Here is a 23,227-nt window from a genome sequence, read left to right as displayed (position 1 = left end):
AGATGTTGACATCCCCTGCCTTAGAGAGTGCTGATCCAGATTTTTGATGAGCACTTGATAGCACCTGATCTAAGCAGGCAATGCAGCATCCTGCCACTTTCTCTGACGAAGGTAGCCGTATGTATAAAACACTTCAAGACACCAATTGAAAAATAAACCAACTTCGATTTGGTAACAGTAACTCCACTTCCGCTGCAGCTATCAGCAGCTGTAATGATGCCTTGGAGCACCGCTTTGAACAAACCTTCCTAAAATACTCGAATGAGTGACGAACAGCATATCCGCCCAAGAGCTTGACATCATGTATGCGGATTGATAACAAAGTGACCCCACTCTGCCTCAACAATGTCATCACTTCAGGTTAGCAGACATCAGAATATTACTCAGCCAGATTTGGGTTGTCTAAAGGCACTGTTTTCCAGAAGCTTAAATAATCATAACCAACCTCTGAAACCAATAAGCAAAGAGATGGCTTTCAGTCTTGATTGGATTGATCTGAGCGCTGATTGACTTACATTAAACAGACTCCTTTGTTTATACAGTTGTTAAGAGGCTTTGTGCATCCAGCCAGGTGTAAGTAAAAATCCATTCACACATTGAAGGTTTTTTTTTTCTTTTGAAGTTTTGGAAGCATCATTCCCATTTCTCCAACATACAAGACACAAGCTATTTCCTACACGTCTACAAGAACAAAAACTTGAGGGAATCTTTAATATATGATCAATTCTGGAGAAAACGTCTCGCGTGAAATGTCTGAAATTTGACTAATGTACCTAATTGAAGATGTATTGATAGTATTTCCGTTTCTCAGATATATACAATTATATTTACAGTATATGTTTATGTATTAGGCAACCATTTAAATCATTTTATATCTATTGAATGGATAACAAATGATGCATTTAGTTTTCATAGTTTAAGCTATACATGCAGTTTGACATGGAATATACAATGTTTTAAAAATAATGACTCTGATTTATGGTCCACAAAACTATTATGTCTCACTCAAAGTGGTATTTTCTTTACTTCTATTCCATTTTTATTTTAATTGCCCATTATCACACACCTGACAAATTACTTTGATCCAGAGAGTATATAAATACAGCGATAAATAAATAAATAAATAACCAACCTTTCCCCATCTAACCCTGACCTCTGAACCTCCTCAGCAGCTGACCCCTCAGGTCCTGTACCATCTCCAGGTCATGTCCAATGAACACATTTTTTCCAAACTGTTCTCAGGTACTTCACACACAAATAGGGCTATAAAAAGCAAAAAAGTGCAAATAAAAATCACTTTTATGAGATGTAAAAGAGAGGTGAGGGGCTCCTCCCTGAGCGCCTAGTCACGTTTGTGGTGACCCCAATATACTTACCCCCTCCTGTGCAAAGCTGTGATTTGGAGAAGGACAAAATGTAAAGATTTACTAACATTCAGAGATGGTTAAATATGGCTTTACCTTTCGAATGCATGAAAAAGCGGTAAAACGGCATAAACAGCTGCTCTGTTTTATGCTCAGAATGTCCTCTATTCATTTGATTGATCTTTATTGTCATTGTCAAAAAAACAACGAAAATTAGTTAAGCAGCTCCTCAAACAACGTCCATTAAATTAACAATGATAAACACAACAATAAATACTACCTAAAAACACTAAAAATAGCCCTAGAAACCTGCTAGTAAAATAATAAAATACTGAAGTGACTAGTGCACGTAAGACGGTCTCTTTTTCAGCAGCTATCAGTCTCTTTCAATCATGGGGGTGAGCATGGGGTGGGGTGTGTGTGTGTGTGTGGGGGGGGTTATATTGTTTAAACCTCTAGGATAGAAGCTGTCCTTTAACCTGTTTGTGTTGGTTTTAATTGTTCTATATCGTCTCCGAGAGGGGAGAGGAGAGAACAAGCAATGTCCGGGGTGAGTTGGGTCTTTTGTGATACAACTGGCTTTCTTTTTGAGTCATCCAGTGTATATGTCTGTTAGGGATATGAGTGGGGTCCCAATTATTCACTGTGCTGCTTTCACCACACGTTGTAGATCTCGGCTGCTTTCTGCAGTGCAGCTGCCACACCACACAGTGCAACAGTAGGTCAATAGACTCTCAATGGTGGCATGGTAGAAACTAATCAGCAGCTGTTGTGCGAGATAGGACTGCTTTAACTTCCTAAGGAAGTAGAGTCTTTGCTGGTCCCTCTTCACCTGGTGAGAGATGTTAACTGACCATGTAAGCTCCCAGAAACTTGAAACTTCCTACTCTCTCCACCTCCTCTCCTAATACACTGAGAGCAACATGCTCAGTGCATGTGGATCTTCTAAAGTCTATTATCATCGCTTTAGTTTTTGTGATGTTAAGGTCCAGATTATTATAAGTACACCACTCAACCAGATTTTGAACCTCCTCCATGTAGGCTGTTTCATCGTTATGCATGATCAGTCTTACTATGGTAGTATTGTCTGCAAATTTAACGATGCTGTTGGAGGGGTGAATGGGAGAGCAGTCGTATGTGAAGAGTGTGTAAAGGAGAGGGCTGAGGACACACCCCTGTGGTGCTCCTGTATTCAGGATCAAAGTTGATGAAGTGCAGCCTCCCATCCTGACAATTTGGGGTCTGTTACTTAAGAAGTCCAGTATCCATAAGCTCAGTGAACTGTCCAGGTGCATCAATTTTTGGACAAGTTTGTAAGGAATGATGGTATTAAAGGCTGAACTAACATCAACAAACAACATCCTCACATTTGTGTTTGACTGTGTGAAGAGCTCGTCCATCCATTGATCTGTTGGTCCAGATCAGCAGGGATGACAGCCTTAATATGAGTGAAAATCAGCTTCTCAAAACATTTCATAATGATGGGGGTTAGGGCAACTGGACGTTAATCATTCAGACTGTTCACTGCTGTTTTCTTAGGAATTGGGACAATACAATATGGCTGACTTAAGACAAGTGGGAACCACAGCTTGGTCTAGTGAGAGGTTAAAAATGTCAGTGAATACCTCTGCTAGCTGGTCTGCACAGGCCTTCAGCACCCGTCCACAGACCCCATCTGGTCCAGCTGCACGCAGGGTGGATCTGACCTGGTGTTTATGTAACTTTATGGATGGTACCATCTCTGGATCTACAGGACGGCTGTTCTCACTATTCTGACAGTCGAAGCGGACAAAAAACTGGATTAGCGTGTCTGGCTTTTGTTGTAATCTAAAACCAGATAACTGTCCGTATATCTGATAATTGTCTTTATTCCCTTTCACGTACACCAGAAGCTGTTGCTGTTAAAGTACTCTTCTATGCACTGCTTGTAGCGCATAGAAGCATCTCTGATACTTCTCCTCAATCTGCCTCATGCTTCATTGTAGATCTGCGAGTCTCCAGATTTAAATGCCGAGTCCCGTTCCCTGAGAAGCTCACGTAACTCATTATTTAGCCATGGTTTGTTGTCAGGATACACTTTGACTGTCTTGGTTGTTGTCACACTTGCAGCACAGACGTTTATATAGGAGAGGACTGTTGATGGATACTCGTCTAGATCCGCATCCTCTAGGATTATATTCCAGTCACTGGTGTCAAAACTTGCAGTCTTGCAGTCCTGAGGTGGCTTCCTCTATCCATACTTGAATTGTTTTTAATGTTGGTTTCTGGCTACATATCACTGGTTTGTTTGCAAGTTCAAGAAGAAAGGATAGATAATGAGAAAGTCCAAGGTGTGGCAATGGGGCAGCTTTGTAACCATCTGAGATATTGGTGTACACTTGATCGAGCGTATTCCTCACGCATGTGGAGATAATTTAGGAATGACTGAGCATAAATTAACCTGATTAAAATCCCCTGCTGCTATAACAAAACTGTTAGGATGTGCCTACAGATGACACTAATGCTGTCCTAGCATTAACTTGCGATGGAAAATAAACAGTAATAATGGCGACTGATGTGAAATCCCTCAGCAGATAAAAAGGTCTACAATCCAGCATCAAATATACAATGTTCATCAAACACTTGCATGGCAGTCCAAGCTTCACATCCATCTTGTTGTTCAGTGACCGGGCGTTGGAGAGAAAAAGGCTTGAGATAGGAGGTTTGAAGGAGTTAGCTTTTAGCCGTGCTCGTACCCCCGCTCTCTTGCCCCTTTTACATCTTCTGTGCCTTCGTGGTATGTATCATATCCCCCGCGAGATTACAAAGCCCCTGGATTTAGACGAGTGTCGGATCTCCGGTGGAATATTGTTGTGAAGATTACAGTCAGTGTTTCTGTTTTCTTCACACAAGGTCAAGTATTTCAAAAAAAGTCAAAGTAAAAAAAAACAAAAAAACAAGGATTGCAGTTCTACAATTCAGTATTTTTTTTTATCTATCTTTCTTCGTGTGAATATTGTAGATCCTATAACGCTCCTTTGTCCTGATTCTGTATGCTGTCAGTGAAGTGAAAGGGTGGGGGCAGAGGGGATTTAAAGGATCACATTTTGTTCTCTGGCATTTCATATGAGTCTGAGCTGCACCTTTTAAGGCCTTCATAATTTCAAGAATACGCCATCAGTTTATTTGCATGAGAATATAATGTGATCACACATCTCAGCTTACAGACAGGTTCTAAGATTGAAAGAAGATCTGATAGATTCTAAGCTTCAAAGAAGATCTGACAGATTCTAAGATTCAAAGAACATTTGACAGATTTTAAGATTCAAAGTAGATCTGACAGATTCTAAAAATCAATGAAGATCTGACAGATTCTAAGATTCAAAGAAGATCTGATAGATTCTAAGATTCAAAGATGATCTGATAGATTCTAAGATTCAAAGATGATCTGACAGATTCTAAAATTCAATGAAGATCTGACAGATTCTAAGATTCAAAGAAGATCTGACAGATTCTAAGATTCAAAGAAGATCTGATAGATTCTAAAATTCAAAGATCCGACAGATTCTAAGAAGTTTCTACTGTAACATGCAACTTGGAGACGTACTGTTATAGGAAAGTAATCAATGATGGGAGGTTGTGATGCAACCCAAGACGAAGTTGATTATTCTCCAATATCAGCATGACCTAAAGTGTTTTATTCCTCTTATACCACAACAATTTGCCAATGATTATTATTTTTTTCATTTAATTAAAAACCACATCATACATTTTAAAGTTTATTGTTACATTTAGCGGGGCACAGTGGCTTAGTGGTGAGCACGTTTGCCTCACACCTCTGAGGTTTCGGGGTTCAATTCACACCCCTGCCCCGTGTGTGCAGAGCTTGCATGTTCTCTCAGGGCTTCAGGAGTTTCCTCCAGGTACCTCGGTTTCCTCCCCCAGTCCAAAGAAGTTCATTGTAGGCTGACTGGCATTTCCAAATTGTCTGTAGTGTGTGAATGTGTGTGCAATTGTGCCCTGTGATGGGTTGGAACCCCATCCAGGGTGTCCCTCGTCTTGTGCCCAAGTTCCCTGGGAAAGATGCCAGGCTCCCTGCAAACCCTGTGTAGGATAAGCGATATGGAAAATGGATGGATGGGATGGATAGTTCCAGTTAATGTTGTGGAGCATCCATGAGACAAATTAGTTCCCGTTATGACTTCGCTATATACAGTCCTTCCCCACACAAGTCTCTTTTACTCGCTCTTGAGGTTAATAAGACAAAAAAAAACACAAAAACTAAACAAAATACAGCAAAAAACTGTATCTTAATTTAGCTATGTGAAATTACAATTAAGATACGAACTGTAAACTTTAAGAAAACATTACCTGAAGATATACATGCAGCACACTGACCTATCTTCACTTCTGTCAGGCTGTATGCAGCCCAGGTCATCCTAAACCCAGAGGTCAAACAGACACTTTGTGCCATATTGAAACCAATAAACCTGATTAGTTTCCCTTCTCCACTTTTACAAGGAAAGTGTGGTGTGTGTGTGTATGTGTGTGCAAACCTTCTTGAGCTTTTCATTCCTCTCCCCAGGTGCAGTCATCTCACACATGAAACCTGATCACAGTTAAAAGTGCCAGCCCCCAAGAGCAAAAATGCTTTTAGGGACTTTTAAAATGGTGTTTAACAGTATCTTTTTAGTGCACACTAAAAGCTTGGCTTTGCTGCATGGCGTGTAGACTGCGGGAGATGGTGCAGGCTCTGCAAGGGAAGAGCAGACTTCTTTTAATAGTGAAGGGGCCTTTGACAATACCAGCTATGATTCAGAGGGCTCTTTTCCCCCTCCACCTGCAACAGTCAGTAACTGAGTCAGTCAAAACAAGTTTGTTGCATTTCGATGTCTTATTAGCTAATAAAATAATATTTACCCCTTTCTTCCTAAATACTTCCTGTGTGGAATTATATTTTCTAGTGTATGCATCTTCACTCTTGCTTGTGGGCAGCTGTGGCTCAGATGGTAGAGCGGGTTGTCCACTAATCGTAGGGTTGGCGGTTCGATTCCTGGACCATGTGAAGTGTCCTTGGGCAAGACACTGAACCCCAAGTTGCTCCTGATGGCAAGTTAGTGCCTTGCATGGCAGCTCTGCTACCATTGGTGTGTGTGTGAATGGGTGAATGAGACACAGTGTAAAGTGCTTTGGATAAAAGCGCTATATAAGTGCAGACCATTTGTTCACAGCAATATATCCACCCTTAAATGACAAACGGGTTGCATGTGGCCATTTTGTTCATCTGTAATTATGTGAATGATATGTGATCATTGTGAGAAATCAAACCGCATGTCCTCCCTGTGAAAAGAATTGATTCAGGTCAGAAATCATATGTGGAAAGGAAATTAATCATGCACAAATTATGTGAAAATTTAATTATATCCCCTATAAAAGGGAGGGGCGGGGGGATTCATTGTGTAAAAATTATATGTGAAATAAAAAGATTTATTTGTAAAAATCACTACTTATGAAATAAAATCCACATTTGCAAATGAATTCATCCATCTATCCATCCATTTTCTGTACCATTTCATTCTACACAGGGTTGCGGGGAGCCTGGAGCCTATCCCAGGGGACTCGGGGCACAAGGCTGGGGACACCCTGGATGGAGTAATAAATTAATCACATTGAAAACTAACATGTAAGTATAAAACACACTACATGTAAAGTGTCTAAAAAACACCATGTTTAAATTTCACGTGTGAAACATGTAATTACTCACATGTGAAGTTCATGGGACGTTTCTTTAAGGGAGCTTTTTGACTGACAAACTTTTGGAAGCTGTATGAGGAACTAAAATGTCACAAATGTATATGCTATATACTGATCTTAAAACATTGCCTTATTTACCTTCAAAAAAAACAGGCGACACGTGAAACACAAAAAAACACACTCTGTTAAATCTTCTTTTAAAGCCACTTTTTTTTTTCAAATAAAAAAAAATCTGAATCATAAATAATGATTAATGCATCAGCCTTGATAGGAAGGTGAAAACATCTTGTCACCCCTAGCCTCATGCAGAGGCTCGGTTCGAACAGCAAATCCCTTGACCCTTTCACTCCTCTGCTTGTAAAAACAGCCACAGGGGGCACCAACAAGTGAAGAAATGGAAGCCATGTGACACAGCACAGCACCTATAAATATGTGCAAGATCACAGGAGCACTTAATGCAAGGGAGGACTGACTTCTCTTTTACCATCGCGACTACAACATCTTAAAAAGTGCCTGTCTTGTCATATGAAACCAATAAAACACAAATACTTCCTCGTTTTGAAAGAAAAAAGAAACCAACCCTAAAGTGCCACAATGTGATGTCTAGATTTAACCTCAGGTTTACTTCTCCCAGGATGGCCTAAAAGTTCAGTAGGCAGAATATGCAGAGTAAAAGTGGCTTCTTTGGGAAAGCCACTCCTTGTTGATTTGTTGAAGATCGATAGGACAGGCCATAAGGAGTGTTTGTCTTAAAGAACATCATGAGCTAACATTAGAAGGACAAGGTGGTGGTTTAGGATGGAATGGAGCCAATCAGAAATCAGACGGAGGGGAGAATCAGATAGTGTAATAATATTGTTATTAATACGGATTAAGAACCACATTGTTGTAACGTTAATATGGTGATGTTTTTTGTAGGTGTTTCTTTAACATTTATGGAAGGTGTCTCAAGTTTGTCCGATTTGTAACCTGACAAGCATAATTTTTTGTCTTATTAACAACGACGGAGACTGATGAGGGAACGACAACATACGTGATAACAGGAAGTAACCTCAATCCACAACATTAAATGTACCTATAAATGGTTAAAAGCATGAAGTATTGTTTATTAATAAATTTTAAACATTTAATCGTTGAATTTTTGTGGTATAAGAGGAATATAACACCGTAGGACATGATGTTATAGAAAAAAAACCCCACTTCCCTAGAACAAGACAACCTTGGTGTATGTTATTCCTAATATATCTCATAGGAAAGACTCATAAGACCAGTATTCAGTGATATACAGAAAATACAGTATATCAACACATTATAAGATTATGAAGCAAACTTCATTGGTTCTGTGTATGTGTAGAAATACATACATACTGTATAAAGAGTACTGGAACATCAACACAAGTTATTGTCTCAAATTTACATTTATATTTTATGTTAATTCATTTAGCAGATGCTTTTATCCAAAGTTACTTACAAATTAGGAAATACAAGCAAAGCGATATATCAAGCAGAGAATAATACTGTAATAGTAATGCTACCATACAAGCTTTTTAATTAAATTCTAAAGGAGCAAAGTGCACAGAGTAGAGGTGTAAGAGACAGTACAAGGGGACCAAGAGACAAGTTAGGGGTTAGTTAAGTATTCACAGAAGAGGTGGGTCAAAAAAATTTTTTTTGAAAATAGTGACAGATTCTGCTGTCTGGATCGAGGTTGGACGTTCATTCCACCATTGAGGGACTGTCAGTTTGAAGGATCTGGGAATCAACCCCATGCCTTGCTGAGTAGGACCTACCAGGCATCGGTCATTAACGGATCACATGTTGCGTGAGGGAACATAAACCTCAAGGAGAGTGTTGAGGTAAGGAAGTGCTGTTCCAGACAACGTCTTGTATGTGAGTATCAAGGCAGCTACAGGAAGCCAGTTGAGGGAGACGAAGAGGGGTGTGATATGGGTCCTTTTTGGGTTTTTTGAAAACAAGCCATGCTGCTGCATTCTGAATCATCTGAAGGGGTTTGATGGAGCTGGCCGGGAAGCTCAAGAGTAGTGGGTCTGATTTTCTTGATGTTATACAGAATGAACCTACAGGACTGTGTATTTGTTCAAATGTGTCCTGTAAAGCTCAAACTAAGACCTCTATAGAGTAGTCAGAGTAATTTCTATGTGAAATTATACAATACTTGATCTTATATAAAGTTTTTAATAAAAAATAAATAATAATAATAATAATAATAATAATAATAATAATAATAATAATAATAATAATAATAAATACTAACATGTGCAGAATGATTGCTTAGATACATTTATTTAATTATTTATATATTTATTTATTTTACATAAGTCAAATTTCACTTAACAAGTAAAATTCTAGTTGGACGGCATACTTCTTATAAAGGCTGCACTAAAGACTTATAATAGTAGATGAGATTAAGCAGCAGCATGAAACAGGAGAGATGACATCAAGCCCACTGCCAGAACCTCATTACCTCATAGGAAGGAAATAGAGGATCTGGGTCACGGGCTCTGTGAGGAGGTCTGGGTCTCTGTTCCACTGTCATTGGACAGGAACACCCAGAGTTCACAACAACCAGCTTCCCACTAACTATTTCCTCCAGCCAGGGCCAGAAGCCAAAATGAATTGGATTGTTTTTCTATTAGGACTTAGGGATATTTGAAATTTCATTTGATTATCTCTTTGTGTCTGTCTTTTCTTTTTTTGTATAGAGAAGTGTATGCGATGATTTTGTAATTTGGTGTTAAAGAAAACAGATAAAGTTTTAAATGAAGAAGTAAGTTTTTGTTTGTTGTAAACCTATCTGCTTCAAATATTAATAGTGCTGAAATTTATTTTTAAAACAGTGATTTTGGGGGGATACTATAGATGAGTCATTACATTCAGTTATTAATTAGTGTATTGAAGAAAAAAAAACGTAATTATCTTACCAGTCTTCAATGACTACCTACCCCTATTCACACTAGAAAGAGACAAATACTTGCTTCTCTGGCAAATTAGCAAAGCAAACTAATTGTGCTATCTATGCACACTCACCAGAAGCACCAATGATCTCTGCTCCCTCTTTCCTTTAATAAGAGGTCTTATGTGATAGGATATGATGAAAAACCAAGTATATGTTTTTCTTCCATTTTTGTGCATCAAACAGTCAATGAGAACTAATTACAGGTAGGAACTAAAGTTGTAAGTGCAGAATTGAAGAAACACTGGACCTCTAGCCATAGGACTGGTCCAAGGAATCGTTCAAGCCAATCATTTGGATCTGTTGCTTTACCACATCATACCTAATTTGCATAAAACTGAAAATCAATTCAGAAGTCGCTTGTCACTGTTGTTGAAATCACAGCTCCATGTCATGCACATACATAGAAAATGAATAGTCACCTGCCACTCTGTCACTTGCAAGTGTGAATGTAGGGTCAGTCTGCAGTCAGGGAATCATTTGAGTGGAGTATGCTGAATTGAGGCTGGATTGAACAGAAATGGACTATTCAGACAATTTATGTCCTGTTGTGTAAGAAAATGATGTACCTTGGTAAAGGTGCTACCATGGATGATACCCTTAATAAGTTCCCCAAATATGCTCCAACAACCAGTCCCTGCTCTTAATGCCCAGTTCCCTTTTGTCTCATGTTCCTGCAAAGGAGCTTTGGCCTGTCTGGAGCCTGCCTCCGAGGCCGAAATGCTTTAATCAGGCCAGAATCCTTAATGAATGGAGGCCGAGAGTCTGCTGAAGAGAGAAGGAAGAAGGAAGGCAATTTCTGGAAATGATTACTGACTCATTTCCTTGTTTATCCTGCCTTTGAAAGAGAGAGACCCCCACTCCTCCCACCCCACTGGCCCTTCACTCTACACCACCGCCCCATGAGCTTCTCCAAGACCTCTCTCTGCCACTACTCTATTTTAGTATGATTGTGGCCCCACTTCTGAACATTTGGCATACTAGATCAAGCCTGCCCCTGCTTCTTTTCATGTCTGGGGCCTGGCCTCCTCTGGCTCTTGTTCTCTTCAAGTGGGGGAGCCGGCTTAGTCTGAAGTTAATGGCTGGAAATCTCCAACTAACCTCCCCAACAGCTGTCTCTTCAGCCTCTTTCTGTAGCTCTCCTTTCTTACCATTTCCCCCTTGTTGTTTTGTTTTCCTGTTCTCCTCTCTTTCTTGGACCAATCAAAAGAAGGATGAAGGCCATGGCCCTGCTTGTTGATAAAACAACCACTCCAGGAAATTTTTTTTTTTTTTTTTTTTTTTTTTTAAATTTGCTTTCTCCATAGACAAGTGGCAGGAGGCCGGAAAGGGGGTTCTTTTTTCCACCTAAGTCTTGTTGAAAAGTAGAATAGATGAGCCCTCGCCATTGGACATGCCTTTCATTTATTTGATGTCCATGCTCGAAAGGCATTGGGAGTTTTCAGTCCTCCTTGGAGGATGCATTAATGATTTAGGAGGTGGGCCTGTTGAATTTTTGCCTTCACACAGTCCCATTTAGGATACAGATTACTGATGGTTTGAGTGAATCATCTGAAGTTTGTAGAGAGAGATTTACTGTAGTGTGAAAGAGAAATGCTGAAAGAGAATTGGTGCATTTCAAATCGCTCATTGCTGGAGGACAAGTCTCCAATATTTAAAAAAAAGGCTTTGTTTGTTAAGACATTGACACTGGCTTCGAATTGGACATAATTAAGTGATTACTTAGCACAATGGCTACAATAACTGTCCAAAGTGCCCAAGTTTAAATACTAATACACTAGCATGCACTAGTTCGTTGTGCATTAATGTAAATAATTATACTCAACAGGTAAAATTCTCCTTCTTGACACCCGCTTCCCTCTCACCAATTGTGATGAACCCTAGTCACAATGTATGTGGCCTTGTGCATGTTCCAAGCCGTATAATGTGGCCTGGAAAGTAAACATTAAACCGAGCTGTGCATTAAGCAGACAGCAGTGGAATCAGGCCACCCCTCCCCTCGTCCTCCCAACCCTGACCACAATCTGAGGCAGTGACTGAAGCTGGGTGAGACAGGAGCTGATGTACCCCTGAAGGATGGATTTGTTTTCACTAAACACCACTAAATACCTGCTTTCACCATGCACAACATCTTCTTTGTGCTTTTTCCCTAGTGATCGCAAGAACAAACCTTGGTGCCTTTGAAAACACTACAACCTCCATCATTGCAAAAAAAAAAAAAAACCCTGAACCTCTCATGCCAGACACTTGCTCCAAGCCTTGAACAGTCCTCTCTGTCCCCCTGCACTGATGATGAGGGGATTTTCTGCTTTATCAGACCTGTCAGCTTTTCACTTGCAATTAATATCGGTCTGCCTCAAGCTTGTCAGATGTCACAAGTTTAGCACCCAGTCATAGAAGCGGACAAATCAGGCTAAGGCACACTGACACTTCTGGTGTGAAAGAAGATTCTAATTCTGGATAATTAGCTGACGAGAGCAGGCACAAGAAAGGAAGGAGGTGAGGAAGGAGAGAGAGAAGAAGAGGGTGAAGTGGCAGTGCGTCGTAAGCATTTTTTGTCAACCAGAGGACATTTTGGCAGTCCGTGTTGGGCTGCCTGTCTGTCTCTCTGACCTCGTTTAGGTGCTTTTTGTCTTGGGGTCAATGTGTTTTATGAGATACTTCATTACAAAATGTTATATGGTGTTATAGTTTGTTATGTAAGGAATAAATTGCTTGCCATGTTGTTATAGGAAAATAATCATCAGGGTGGTGTGATGCAGCCAAATGTTCCCGGAAGTTCACTATTGTTGATTATTTTCCTAAAACAGCACTATTTTATTCTGCTTATACCTCAGAAATTCATTAGCATGTTGACATGTTACTGGGAAACTGCCAGGCCTATTTATTTATTTACTGAAACTGTTTTACCCCTGTCTTTTATGAAGTGCCGACACTTCTTCCAAAAAGGCTAACTAAGGATCTCCTTGCAGAAAAAAATCATATGTTTTTATTTGTTAAATACAGTGGGGTTTTTTTGTTTGTTTGTTTGTTTGTTTTAAATATGTTTACTATAACACTTGACTTGCAATTATTGTCAGAGCTGCTGTTATAGAAAATTAATCAACACCTTCTGAGCAATCAGATTTGAGAATTCAACAGCGTTGTGGTATAATGATAATTAATTAGTAATGCATGTAAACAAAATGAATTGGGAAACTGCATTTATAGCCATTTTTCTAATCCAAAGCTCATTCATGATTATTATTATTTTCTGATTAAAAATAAGATGTACTACAGTTGAAGTTGATTAATTAATTAATTAATTAATTTTTAAATAAGATGTACTGCAGTCGAATTTTTAACGAGCTTCTGAATACCTCATCGATGGATATCTGTGCGACAGGGTAATCGTGTGCCTCTGGACCAACCATGTATGAATTAAAATCGTACAAGTCTACACACTGACTGACAGCGTCGACGACACTGAGAAGCATGAGTTTTACAGCCAACTATATGATACCCTTGACGAAATACCTCATCGTGACCTGAAGATCATCCTTGGTGATTTCAACGCGCAGCTGGATCGTTTTCGCAATGGACTTGAGCCTACCCTTGGTCCTTTTGCATCGTCTGAACATCTGAATGATAACGGTGAGCGGCTGATCTCGTAAGACCTTCTTTCAACATCGTTGTATTCACAAGAAGACGTGGCATGCGCCAGACGGCATCACCTTTAATGAGATCGATCACATCTGCATCAGTAGACGATGGTGGACATATCTCTGCGATGCGCAAGTATACAGGCAGTGGACACTGGCTCTGATCACCATCTAGTCCCGCCGAATCTTAAGCTGAAACTCACACACCAAAGACAAGTCGTGGTCAAGTGTTCATATGCCATAGAGAAGCTTAAAGACCGAGATACCACTGACGGGTTTGCGCTTGACCTACGAAATCGGTTCGAGATCCTTGCCGATATACCCACATTGAAGACAGTTGGACGGAGATGAAGAGCATCATCCGGAGCTGCGCAGAAGAGAAGATTGGGCGCCGATGGAGAAAGATTAACGAAGGATGGATTTAAGACAGGACGTGGCAACTGATCGATGAAAGACGAAGAGCGAAACAGTGGAGGGATCAGGCTGACCCTGCGAATGAGTCCTTGCAACCACACTATACACCGATCTCAACCGCTGAGTCAGTCGATCATGTCGTTGAGACAAGAAAGACTGGCTCCTACGAAAGGGACGCAGCTTCTATGAAAGGGACTCCAGAACGCTCTACTGAATCGTCAGTGAGATCACTGGTTCGCGGAGTTATTTGAACATCCCAATTGAAAACAAACATGGAAAGCTCCTGCTGACCACAGCTGTACAGGGCGAAAGGTGGATGGAACATTTTCAAGATGTCCTCAACCAACCTGACCCACCCGCCATGTATGATGGGTCAGCATGGGTGAAATTTCGGTCGAAGAGATGAAGATGGTCATCAAAGGGCTCCAGAACAATAAGGTGGCTGGACTAGATGAGATCAATCCAGAGCTCCTGAAAGCAGTGGTCAGCCCTTGGGCATGCAGCTGACTTGCCTATTCACCATCTGCTGGCACTGGAGGGAAGTCCCTGAGGATTGGAGAAAAGGCGTCGTCTTCCGGCTCCCCAAGAAAGGCATTGTCACAGACTGCACAATTTGGCGAGGCATCACACTCCTTTCGTTTTCAGGGAAGGCTTTCTGCACTGTTCGCTTGCGTCGTTTGCACCGCACCATCGACCGACGGCTGCGAAAAGAGCAGGCGGGTTACCATAGTGGCCACTCCTGCTGCGAATAGATCTTCACCATACGAAATGTCATCGAACAATGCATCGAATATCGCCATGCAATCTCTATCAACTTTATCGATTTCAAAAAGGCGTTCGACAGAATCCATGGAGCCTCGTTGTGGGCAATGCAATGCTGAAAATGCACAGGTGCCCGCTGGGGGCCAGGTGTGGCCGGGGCCGACCCCACACCACCTGGCAGCAAACCTTCATCAGCGATCTCAAGCTCGCTTACGTTTCCTGGGACGAAGTTGAAGCACTGGCGGAGGCCCGGCAATGGTGGAGAGACCTCGTCGCCTGATGTGCCCTATAGTATGGGAGGATCTAAGTCTAAGTAAGTAAGACAGTTCAATCTGGCCCACACTTCAGTCCTATTAGAGTTCAGTCCTAATAGTGACCAAATATGACAGGACAAAACACGTCTAAAGAAACCTTTTTTTATCAACAATAAAGAAACAGAAAACAGGAACATAAAGGATGGCCTGCCCAGTCCTTGAGTGAATAGATTGCTCATTCACTGCAAAATTACATTTCCATTTGAATGCCACTACCAAGGATGCCATTGTGTCATCTAACATTCCACTCAAAGTAACATGATCCAACTGCCTCAAATACATGCAGCAATTAGTAACTTCCTTTTCCTAATTTGCTTATTTTGTCTTTCTGTGATGGTTAAGTGATCCGTTTTCTGTGTAATGCAATCAGTGTTAAATTTATAAATCCAGCTGAATTCAGCAAGTATTTCAAATGCATGAATGTACTTATACACCCTCTTTAAAAAAAGGTTCCCCAAGGGTTCTAAATCTCTCTGACTTTGTTGTAGGGTTCTACATAGAATTTTTAAGGGTTGCCTAGATTCACAAACCAAGAGAGACCTTTAAGCTTCTAGATTTAACCTGTTTGTATGAAAATGTAATGCATGGAAATCACTGAGCAGGCATACTATAACTATAATATAAACTTACACCATAAGAATAATATGAACAACAAAAAACCTGCAGTGCCACTGTTGTAGCATGCTGCGTTATGTCCAGGCAGTAGGTTGTGATGAGATTTGTGTGTGACCTGTATACAAACCCCAAGCTTACACGTGTGTTTCTGAGAGATCTTTATATTGGTGTAGAATGAAGATCCTTGATATGTAGTGATGTCTACTTTATTGGCAACAGATTCAATTGCATTCTCTGCCAGAAGAGATGGTTTCAAGTAAAGTGATTGTTTATTCACCTTGATTGTTTTAACAGTCATTTGTATGTGTTGTTTGAATACGTCTTAACTAATCTGCATAGAAATGAGAAAATCTCAGTTCAGGAGTTACTTGTTGCACTGCCTATTGCCACACTTATAATGTACGGTATATAAGAGACAGGATGCAAGTGCGTAATCTCAGTGTTGTGTTCAACAGCGTAAATCCAATAATCATTGTCATAGTTCACAGCAGGGGTCAAAGAACAGGCAGACAACATCACAAGAATGATCTATAGTCATCAAGATAAACACTGGGATCTAAACCAGGAAGTCACATGAGAAACAAAGGAACATATGAACAAGGATGCAACGCAGTAGAACATGAAACAAGGCACAGAAATGCACAAGACTTCATGACAAGACAAAAACACAGAAGGGCTTACATATACAAACTAATCAGGACCAAAGTCATGCCAGAATGCGGAACAGGTGAGTACAATTGTGACATAATTGGAAGATAAACCAATGACAAGACAAGGCAGAGACAAGACTCAAGTCATAACAAAACGCATATGACAAATGTAAACAAGGAAGCACATGGATGATGGAAACAAAACATGACAGGACCTTAACACAAACATGGACACAGCACCGGTCACACTCAGAACCATGCTGCGCACTGAGAGGGGAAATACGTGACAGCTGTTGCTGAAATCATGGCTCTGTGTCACACACGTACATAGAAAACGAAGGGTCACCTGTCGCTACTGTAGTCAATGTGATGCAGACCCTGATCAGAAAAAAAAACTGTGAAGGCCACATTAGTGTCATACACCACATCAGTTCTTCTGACTGATCACCATTATCCTATGATGAAACATTCTTATCCTGATGGGAGTGTCCTCTTCCAGAATGGCTTGATGAGGATGGAGGATGGGGCGGCTGTGTCTCAGGTGGTAGAGCAGGTTGTCCACTAATCATAGGGTTGGCGGTTCGATTCCCGGCCCACGTGACTTCACATACCGAAGTGTCCTTGGGCAAGACACTGAACTCCAAGTTGCTTCCGAAGTTAGCGCCTTGCATGGCAGCTCTGCTACCATTGGTGTGTGAGTGTGTGTGAATGGGTTAATGAGACACAGTGCAGACCATTTACCATGAAAATAACATCAATCATATTCTATGGCCATCACACTCAACAGATCTCAACACCTATGGGAGATTTTTAATGATGTGTTAGACAGCACTCTCTACTACCATCTTTACACCGACTGAGGGAATATTGTTTCTGGAAGAATAGTGTTCATCGCTCTATTACAGTTCCAGGGACTTGTAGAACCTATTAAGCACAGTAAAGCTGGTTCATTTTGGCCAAACACCTTGTTATTTTTGCTTTTATTCATCTATTAACCAGGTGGACCAATGCATCATAATTCCAACTGACTGTCCCTCGTATGTAAAACTTTATAATAGAGATCAGTGTATTACTCTATTTGGGCTTGGACCAGTGCTTAGTCCACATCACCAAGGTGGGCATTAACCTATGAAAACCACAGATTTTTGAAATGATATCCATTACTGTTTGCGACAGGCCTCCTAAACCACACACTTTGATGATCTTGCAGTCTGACAAGCTGAGCCAAGTGACACTAATGGCTTTGGGCACAAATCAGAGTCAGTTTATTACATCCCAGTGGCCAAGCAGTTCTTCCTGCTCTAGTACTCTTCTCCTCACTCATAGAGGTGTTTCACTGAAATCAGGAACTAGAGGACCAGATCCTTAGTACTATATCCCACTTCTTTCTTTTCACTTTCTCTCAGTCAGGGCCCTGTATATATCTTTTGTACCATTCCACTTTTCTCATCACCCCATCTCTTTTTCTACATGAAGCAATGAAAGACATGAGCCTCACAGGAATAGCAAATAGGTAAAGGTAACGTCATGAAAAGAGATGTAAAGATGGATAAAGGTTGCGGTTTCTGAAAAGGAAAACCTCCTTGAGCATTTTAATGCAGTGCCTCTTACTCAGTGTGTAGTATAGGTCTATTTTCTAAATTCTAACTAGCCAGATGAATTCCGTATTCATTTCAATCACCTTTATCAGATTTATAGAATTACACTGGAGTGGGAGAGCCCGTGTCTGTGTCACCTTCATTTTAACCACTTTTAGTCACTAAGAATATCATACCTTATGGTCCTGATAATGCCCCTTCTACTGTATGTTCCAGGCGCGTGTGTGTGTGTGTGTGTGTGTGATTTAATGTGTGAACAATGAACATTGAGGTGCACCTCTGTGAGTAAATTATTGGCTATAGAATTAAGATCCTTTTTGTTAAGTAATTAAAGAATAACAGGTTATAATTTTTATCCATTTACAGTTACATTTAGTGTTGTGGATTATCCTCAACACAAGATCCCCTTATCACAAAAATACAAAACATTGTTGATAGAATCCTTTCAATAATCACTTGTCTAAGATAGTAACAGTTGTGTATTTTAAAGTACATTTTAAAGTAACCACCATATACAAACACTCCAATTCTACCATGACAGGCTTAACTGAAATGTTTTTGGAATGTTTCTGCACTAGCTACATTTACATTACATTTATTCATCAAGCAGACTCTTTTATCCAAAGCGACTTACAAATGAGGAAATAAAAGCAAAGTGATATATCAAGCGGAGAACAATAGAAGTAGTGATTTATAGATTTATAATGGAGTTCTAGAAAAGCAAAGTGCGCAGAGTCGATGTGTAAGAGCCAGAGTAAGTTTTTTTGTTTTGTTTTTTAGATAATGTGAGGTTGGCATTTTAGGGGTTAGTTACGTGCTCATGGAAGAGGTGGGTCTTTAGCCGTGTTTTGAAGACAGTGACAGATTCTTTGGTCCAGATTGAGGTCGGAAGTTCATTCCACCACTGAGGGACAGTTAGATTGAAGGTTCTGGAAAGGGTCCTTAAGCCACGCTATCTACACTATAATTATCATTAACATTATTTGTAAAGTTAGATTGGAAAGTACTACTGGCCCATTGTTCTGAATAGTCCCTGCTACTGCGACCTTAAACCTAATACACATTTGTGACACTTATTTTGCAATAAACAATGCAAACAAAATTTGGTTTTCAATTGACTCATCCTCAAACATTTGCAGATTTTTATTTCATATTAATGAACTTGGGGTATGAGAAATTTTATTATACAATAATGATAACATGCTTAGTCGTCCTTCATATGTTCATAGGTATTCAGATCCATATAGTATATCTTCACCATGATGCTTCTTCAGTGCCGGTGGGCATGGAAGTAGGATAGCACACCCAAAAGGTCTCTGGCCACCATGTCAGCGTCATCACTTCCGAGGAACCATGTATGAGCCACTGCCGTATCCTCTCAGACCTATTTGCACTGTTATTTATTGTATTTACTTCTGTCTTCTGCATACTGGCAAGCTTGTGTTTACTTCTGTCAGCTTCCATGTTCTTGTACTCAAATCTTGTTTGGGCTTTCGTCCATGATGTCTCCAGTTCAGATGTGTCTGCAGACATGGAGCTGCAGACTAAGGAGAGCAGGCTCTGTTCAAATAGCAATTTCCCTCTCAATGATGGAAGCCAAAGACACAGATACACAGTTATTAAGCATTTTTGTTCATTATCCTTGCCATGTTTAGCTTGTTAGAAAAAAATAAGTATAAAAACAAAGAAGAAATGACTTCTTTGGATAACCTATAACCTATAGAGGATCTGCTACAGAAGCAGTCCTGGGTCCTGTTTAGAAATCCACAGCCAGTAGATTTCTATGGCCAATTTTTTCATTTGATTTAATGCTCTGTTTGGGTTGTTTTTTTTTTTTTTCTTTCTTAGTTTTTCTTTCTTTCAGTTTGGTCCACTATAATATTTTACTGCATCTATATGGGACTGCATCTATGCCCAGCAGTTGCTAGACCCCTGGGGTTTCATTTATCAAAGTGTGCAAAGAACAAGTTCTAAATTTGTGCGTAAGAGCCACCAGTATGCACAAGAAAATTTGTATTTATCACATGTGAGTACACACAACTGTACACAGTTGATAAATTCATAAATCCCACACATTCTAAATTGATGTGCTCATGCATGGCCACACTCATTTGCATAAAGAAACACCCTTAAATCACCATATATGGTAAACAACCAAGAACAGTAGCCTGCTCGAGTGTGCTGCTTGTTTCAGATTACACGGAACATGTCAAAAGGTCCAAGAAGATAAATGTCATAGACAGTAAAGTGAAGATACTGTTGCACGTAGTAGAACAATGCAAAAAGTTTGTCTAATTAATCAATACAATTTTAACAAAAGATTTATTGAGTACATGTGTGCATTCTATTTCCCCAGTTACATTTGTGATAGCATGAAAAGTCGTCATTTTTTAGTTTTTTTCTGCTGCTGGTCGGAAGCTCCTCATAATCAGATTACCTGCTATTACACTTTTCTAGCACTAGGGGTTTCTGCATATGCATGGTCAAGAGTGTGCAGAAATATATGCACTGCCTCATGCATAAAAAAAACTTGATGAATCCTGTTCAATGCATAGAAAAGTGTGTACATATGGTTTATAGACAAAACAATTATAACTTATTATATTTATGGGAGAACAGTAATCTCTGCCATATGCCATGTGTCCTTGACAGTATGATTTAGACAGTCTAGTCGAGTTATAACACCTGTTTCTTGTTCTTATTATCATTTAGCTGTCTATGAATACTTTCTGTATGTCATTGCAGTCTTGCTGCCTATATTGGTTGAAATGAGAAAATGATAGACACATCTCATCATGTAGAACACATCTCTTATTTTGTCACAAACTTATCACATCACCAATTCTTCTTGAATTCTTCTTGAATTTAATGTACAGTACTATGAAAATTTATTTGCCTGATTATTTTTGTTTTTGTGTATATCTCATGCTAAATTGTTTCAGAAATGAAAGCAAAGGCAACCTGAGTAAACACTAAATACAGTTTATAAATGATAATGTTATTTATTGAAGCACAAATGTTATCCAATACCAACTGGGCCTGTGTGAAAATGTATTTGCCCCTGTCGTTAATAATTCCCCAAATCTGTGAAACTGCATTCATAATGGGGTTCAGCTGGACTAGACGCAACCAGGTCTGATTACTGCAAACCCTGTTAAATCAAATCAATGCTTAAATAGAACTTTTTCAACAGCATGGCGTTAGTTAAAAGGTCTTAATCAGTAACACACTATGCCAAAGTTGAAAGGAATTCCAGATGAGATGATGAGGAAGAAGGTGATTGAAATACATCAGTCTGGGAAGAGTTACAAAGCTATTTCAAAGGCTCTGGAACACCAAAGAACCACAGCAAGAGCCATTATCTCCAAATGAAAAAAATCAGCACAGTAGTGAACCTTCCCAGAAGTGGCCGACCTTCCAAAATTCCTCCAAGAGCACAGCAACGACTCATCCAGGAAGTCACAAAAGAGCCAAGGACAACATCAAAGGACCTACAGGTCTCTCTTGCATCAATAAAGGTCACTGTTCATGACTCCACTATCAGAAAGACACTGGGCAAAAAGGGCATCTATGGAAGTGTGGAGAGGTGAAAACCACTGCTAACCCAGAAGAACATTAAGGTCGTCTGAATTTTTCCAAAACACACCTTGATGATCCTCAAACGTTTTGGGAGAATGTTCTGTGGATTAATAAGTTGAAAGTGGAACTGTTTGGAAAACAGGAGGCCCATTACATCTGGCGAAAACCAAATTTGAAACTCAAGCGCAACTGGATTATGCAGCAAGACAATGATCCAAAGCATAGGAGCAAGTCCTAGTCCTTGAAGTAAGTGAAAGACTGATCTCCAGTTATCGGAAGTGTTTGGTTGCAGTTATTGCTGCTAAATGTGGCACAGCCAGATTAAAGTTTAAGGGGGCAACTGTTTTTTCACATGGTGGTAGATGTTGGATAACTTTTTTTTTTTTTGCTTCAATAGAAAAAATAAATAAATAAAAACTGTATTGTGTTTACTCAGGTTGCCTTTGTTTAATGTTGTATTTCGTTTGAAAATCTAAAACGATTTAGTATGAGATATACACAAAAACAGAAGAAATCACTTTTTCACAGCACTGTATGAAGGCCATTAGTCAGGGACAGTTCTTTTATAGTTCACTATTTGGCAAGCTTCTGGGATATTCTTTGTAGGGAAAAAAGACAGGAGGCAGAGGATCTGTATTGATTACCCTGGACTGAATGATGTAAAGTAATAAACTGTGCCTTTGGCGCCTTCCTTTTTAACCACTTTTATTCATTATGATTAACGTATTATGCTTTATAGCCATTTCAATGTGTTGCCAGTGTTCCAGGCATTCTCAAGTGCCTCAAGTTCTCTGTGATATGCTCAAATGGTTTTGTAATATAATGTTATGTGATATCCTCATTTCTGATTGGCATTTCCAAATTGTCTATAGTGTGTGTGTGCGATTGTGCCCTGTGATTGGTTGGAACCCTGTCCAGGGTGTCTCCTGCCTTGTGCCCCAGGTTCCCTGGGATAGGCTGCAGGATCCCTGTGACCCTGTGAAGAATAAGCAGTATGGAATATGGATGGATAAATGGATGGATGGATGGATATCCTCATTTACTCAGCCTACATGGAGGTGCAACTCTGCCAATTGAGGTAATTATTTACTAAAGTATTATAACACAAATTAAATGCTGGGAGGTGCAAATTCCACCTCACCCAAATGACTAACACTAATGACCTGTGGTTCCTCCAGGGGTGCTTAGTTTTCAACATCATTTTCATCTGTGTGTCCTCTGTTTCCATCCATCTATATCCACCTAGAGAGAACTCAGAGTGTATGGACATCAAACACCAAAAAAAAAAAAATAATAATAATATACAGTATTCACTGAAAGTAATTCAATACACTTTTAACTGCATAACAAATGGAGTCACAAGTGCACAGTAAATTGAGGATATACAGAATTCCATAGCAAGAACACACCAAGAAGGCACTATGTGTCAACATATTTTGGCTGGTGTATTTTATAGGCAGCTACATTAATGGAAATATGAAAACCATCTGTTAGAAATTCTTTCTACAAAGAGTAATGTTTCATTCACAACTCATTCTGTTTTATCTCAAATAAAGTGGGATTACCTCCTCTCACACACTAGT

The 23,227-nt window shown here is 39.8% G+C and overlaps 1 pseudogene; it reads left to right on the top strand.

Moving 5' to 3' along the window:
- The first annotated feature begins 6,063 nt into the window (after positions 1 to 6,063).
- On the top strand, positions 6,064 to 14,340 carry LOC128603307 (craniofacial development protein 2-like; annotated as a pseudogene).
- Positions 14,341 to 23,227: the final 8,887 nt, after the last annotated feature.

The sequence above is a fragment of the Ictalurus furcatus genome, chromosome 28 (assembly GCF_023375685.1).
Source record: "Ictalurus furcatus strain D&B chromosome 28, Billie_1.0, whole genome shotgun sequence".
Classification (NCBI taxonomy): domain Eukaryota; kingdom Metazoa; phylum Chordata; class Actinopteri; order Siluriformes; family Ictaluridae; genus Ictalurus; species Ictalurus furcatus.
This window is presented reverse-complemented; position numbering and strand designations above follow the sequence as displayed.